The sequence below is a fragment of the Herpailurus yagouaroundi genome, unplaced genomic scaffold (genome assembly GCF_014898765.1).
Source record: "Herpailurus yagouaroundi ecotype Mexico unplaced genomic scaffold, PumYag 200, whole genome shotgun sequence".
Classification (NCBI taxonomy): domain Eukaryota; kingdom Metazoa; phylum Chordata; class Mammalia; order Carnivora; family Felidae; genus Herpailurus; species Herpailurus yagouaroundi.
The window spans coordinates 3,330,281-3,335,762 of NW_024412431.1; positions in this window are offsets into that span (position 1 = coordinate 3,330,281).

Consider the following 5,482-nt stretch of genomic DNA (forward strand, 5'->3'; position numbering starts at 1 on the left):
ACCCCAAGCACATGATGTCTGGAACAGCTGTTGACTCCCAGGACTGGGGACAAGAGAATGGAGTTGGAAGCTTCTCCAAGCTGGTGAGGTTCTGGACACCTGTCCATTATAAGAACCATTTCTTTCTTTTCTTTTTTTAATGTTTATTTTTGAGAGAGAGAGAGAGAGAGAGAGAGCGCGCACGCAGGGGAGAGGCGGGGGGGGGGGTGGGGGGTGGGACACAGAATCCGAAGCAGGCCCCAGGCTCTGAGCTGTCAGCCCCGAGCCCGACCCGGGGTTCGAACCCACGGGTCAAGATCATGACCTGAGCCGAAGTCGGATGCTTAACCGACCGAGCCACCCCGGCGCCCCAAGAACCATGTCTTAATTCCTTACCAATGTCTAACTCAACAGAAGATTTCTAGGTTATGTCATGGTCTCAAAGATTTCTACTGCAACCAGGCCATTCATTTTTGGGGGGAACATTAATATTTATGAAGTGGCCAAGGCCCACATGATCATGTTCCTCCCACACCTGACTGCCCCCCTTCTCAAGTGGCCCCAGTGGCCCCCATCAGACCATCTCAGCTGTCATCCCTTTCCCTGAGGCTCCACCATCCGGTCAGTGTCCCAGCTCGGGCCATTCTCCTAAGTAACTTCAATCTACTCACCTTGCCCTTTGTCCACCCCTGGCCCCCACCTCGAGCTGCAGCCACCATCACGGGTGTGATCAGCTCCTCCCTGATTCCCTGGCTTCCACTCTCTCCCTGCCAGGCTGTCCTTCCCACACGGCCAGAGGCGTCTAAACTCTCAACTCCTAGGTGCATGTGAGCCCCAGATCCTCTGAGCTGGCAACTCTCCAGCCATAAGCACTTTAAACCTCAGCCACCCTGAAATTTTACACCACACGCTCACTGGTGTTTGCCGAAGCGCCGCCTTCTTCCCATAATGGCTCACCTGGCAAATCTCCTTCCTCTGAGCCTCATCTCAAATGTTGCTTTCCTGCCCCTTCTTGCCTCCCTTGATATCCTGGGAGAGGAAGCAAATAGACCCTCCTTAAGAGAATCCTAAAAATCGTTTCTTTCCCAGAGGGCCCGGGTAGCTCAGTCAGTTAAGCATGACTCTTGGTTTCGGCTCAGGTCATGATCTCACGGTTCGTGGGTTTGACTGTTTGTGGGTTCGAGCCCCGTGTCTGGCTCTGCACTGGCAGTGCAGCCTCTCTACTTGAGATTCTCTCTCTCTCCCCCTCGCTGTCTCTGCCCCCTCCCGGCTTATGCGCATGCACTCTCCCTCTCTCTCTCAGAATAAATTTGAAAAAAATTGGTAAAAAATAAAGATAAAAAACAGTGATGAAATACTTTATTTATTTCTTTGTTTTTATTATTTGGCCTAGCAAATTGGCAACGATTTGTTAAATGCTAACACACAGCGTTGGCAAGGCGGTGGGCAGGCAGGCTGACATCAGTGCGGCGATACCTGGATATGGCTTTCCGAAAAGCAAGTAGACAAGATGACTCAAAATATTTATACTCCGTTCTCAGGAATTTCCCTTAAGGAAATCATTAGGGATACAGTCCGTAGAGAACAGGTATCCTTTCCGTGGGTTTGGTGGGAATAAAAGTGCTCAACAAGGCAACATCAACACCCATTAGGGTTTATCCAGAAGATACTGAATAGCCATTAAACATATTATGGGCATGAGAAAGGGCTTATATATGATACAAGGAGGGGGAAATGGGCTATAAATGGTATTGTCCGATAAAATTTGAGTTAGGGGCACCCGGGTGGCTCGGTCAGTTAAGCGTCCGACCCTTGATTTCAGCTCAGGTCACGATCTCTGGGTCCATGAGATCGAGCCCTGCATCGGGCTCTGTGCTGACAGCTCAGAGCCTGGAGCCTGCTTGGAATTCTGTCTTTCCCTCTTTTTCTGCCCCTCCCTCACTCTGTCTCTCAAAATAAATGAATTTGAGAGATAGAGACAGAGTGTGAGCGGGGGAGGGGCAGGGAGCGAGGGAGACACAGAACCCAAAGCAGGCTCCAGGCTCTGAGCTGTCAGCACAGAGCCCGATGTGGGGCTTGAACTCACTGACTGTGAGATCAGGACCTGAGCTGAAGTCAGATGCTTAATCGGCAAAGCCACCCAGGTGCCCCTAAGCATTTTTTTTTAAAGAATTTGAGTTAAGTCTATCGTCTTATTAATTGTATTGTACTAATGTTAATGTCCATAGTCAATAAAGTACTATGGTTATGTAAGAATATGTAAGATTACCTACCATTGGGAAAGGCTGGGGGAGAGGTCCATGGGACCTCTCTGTACTGCTTTGCAACTTCTGTGAATCTATCATTATTTGAGAATAAGAGTTTTTTAAAAATTGTCTCATGATGAAACCTGGTTATATGTTGCTGTAACAAACATTCTCATCATCTAATTGGGATCTCTCAACAAAGGGTGACTTCTTTTCTTTACATACTACAAGGTCGTATAATGGTAGTTACCCAGGGACCCAGAAACCTGGAGGCTCTGACTTGACAGGTGCCTCCATAGTCACCAAGGCAGGAAAATGAAACTTAGAGCATCTCCCTGAAGGTGACACTTCTGCCTAATGTCTTTGGCTGAATCAAGTCATATGGCCACCTATAGCTTCACTCGGGGACAAAAGGAGCAATCGTTTTGGGGCCTAGAAGAACAAGTTTAGTGAGTACCACAATGTACATAGGAAACCATCTCGGGGCGCCTGGGTGGCTCAGTTGTTTAAGTGTCCGACTTCAGCTCAGGTCATGATCTCACAGTCCCTGAGGTCGAGCCCCACGTTGGGCTCTGTGCTGACAGCTCGGCCCCTGGAGCCTGTTTCAGATTCTGTGTCTCCCTCTCTCTCTGCTCCCTCCCCATTCATGCTATATATCTGTCTCTCAAAAATAAATAAACGTTAAAATTTTTTTTTGAGAAAAACAAAAGAATCTCGAGTCCCTGGGTGGCTCATTTGGTTGAGTGTCCAACTCTTGGTTTTGGCTCAAGTCATAATCTCACAGATCTGAGTTCGAGTCCTGCATCAGGCTCTACTCTGATAGGGCAGAGCCTGCTTGGGATTCTCTCTCCCTCTTTCTCTCTGCCCCTCCCCCACTTGTGCTATCTCTCTCAGAATAAACTTTACAAAAATAAGTAAATACAAAATAAAAAATAGTCCCATTTCATAAGGATATACATATATCTTTACACATATATAAAATAGATTACAGGAATAAATAATACACACAGTGATGATCCTGAGTTGTTTGAGGACGTCTCCTCTTGGTAATTTCTATGTTTTCCTATATTTTCTACTTTCTAAAGTTTTTACATTTAAGCATGTGCTGTAATCCAAGATCATAATGGAAATAAATAAAACTTAGATCAACCTCAGAGAAATGGTCAAGTAGGAGACAATGAGGATGAGAATTTGAGGAAGTAACTCGGTGGTGGTTTTTCTAGCCCCAGGCATTTGTTATTCAGTCTGAGTCTCATTGACATTTTATCCAGTGGGATTCTTGTTTACAAATGACGGAAACCTGCCTGGGTGGTTTCTGAATCAAAAGGACCATGGGGGCTGGATTCCTAGCCTGGCTCTGGAGTCAAAGTCTTGAGTGTGAGAATAGGATTGGCCAATTCCAGGTCACATGCTCACGTTCCTGTGCAAGCAATGCTGGGAAAGCTCATAGCTATCCTTTAGAATTTCTTTTGTTTTTTTAATTAATTTATTTTTTTTTAATGTTTATTTATTTTTGAGACAGAGAGAGACAGAACATGGACGGGGGAGGGTCAGAGAGAGGGGGAGACACAGAATCTGAAGCAGGCTCCAGGCTCCGAGCTGTCAGCACAGAACCCGACGCGGGGCTCGAACTCACCAACCACGAGATCACGACCTGAGCCGAAGTCAGATGCTTAACCGACTGAGCCACCCAGGTGCCCCAGAGCATGCGACTCTTGATCTCAGGGTCGTGAGGTTGAGCCCCACATTGGGTGTAAATAAACTTGAAAAAGAAAAAGAAAAAGGTGATCCTGGAGCTGACCTCCGTTTCTTCTCAACCGTTCTCAGTATGTGGCTTTCGCCTTCATGCAGGTGAGACAGCGGCTAACACCTCCAGGCACCGCCGTAACATCCAGACAGGAGGAGAAGAAGGCGGAACAGTCAACAGACAGAGAAAGCATTTCTCCTTTCAAGGATTGTGTTTTTACAGGAGCAGGCATTTCCACCTGCTTCACTGATTACAACTGGGGCTCAGGGCGACCAGCAACAGCAAGGGAGTCTGGATCAGTATAGCCTGGGTACATTACAGCCTGAAATGGGATCGGGATTTTATAGAAATAAACAAAGGAAAGGGATGTAAAATGGCGCAGCCGCTGCAGAAAACCATATGGAGGTTCTTCAAACAATTGAAAATAGAATAACCGGGTGCCTGGCTGGCTCAGTCAGAAGAGCGTGTGACTCTTGATCTTGGGGTTGTGAGTTCGAGCCCCGCATTGAATGTAGAGATTACTTAAATAAATAGAAGTTAAAAAAAAAAAAATGAGGGGCGCCTGGCTGACTCAGTCGGTTAAGCCTCCGACTTCGGCTCCGGTCATGATCTCACCATTTGTGGGTTCGAGCCCCGCAACGGGCTCTCTGCTGTCAGGGCCTGCTTGGAGTCCTCTGTCTCCCGCTCTCTCTGCCCCTCCCCCCCCCCTCAAAAATAAACATTAACAAAAAAGAAGAAGGGAAAGAAAAGGCACTGTAGTTGCAGGCAGCTAGAAGTATCCATTGTCCCTGCAAACAGGTGTGATGTACCCCCTCACCTCTCCCCCACCTCTGTGACGCAAGACCGTGAGTTGCAGTCAGTTCAGCCAAGGAGCACAGAGCTCGGATTCCAGGCCATCAGGCCCCTGACTGTTGTAACATGCAGAATGGGAAGGGCAGGCACAGGTCTGCGGGGCCCCTGGAGGGCTTCTCCCGGGGGCTTTTTCTCCCTGGATTCCCATGGGTTCCTGGCCGCCAGGGTAGGGGCGGCCTGAAAGACAGGGCTGGGAGGCCGAGTTGCCCTTGACTTAGACCCCGAGGCCAAGGCTCACCCTGACTGACGCAAGAAGCTGTAGGAGCCAAGGTCTCATCCGTGGCGTAGAGGAGATTTTCATAATGTGGGTTTTTTTTTTTTCTCATTTATTTATTTTCCTCCCTCCTTTCCTTTCCTCTTTCCTTTCTATTTTTATTTAATTTTTCTTCTCCTTTCTAATTTTTCATCACGGCAAAATACACATAACATAAAATTCCCCACCTGAACCATTTTTTTAAAGGTTATTTATTTATTTTGAGAGAGAGAGAGAGAGAGAGAGAGAGAGAGAGACCGTGAGCAGGGGAGAGGCAGAGAAAGAGGGAGAATCTGAAGCAGGCTCTGTGATGCCAGCGCAGAGCCTACGCGGGGCTCAAACTCACGAAACCGTGCCGTCATGATCTGGAATCAAGAGTCGCACACTGACTGAGCCACCCAGCGG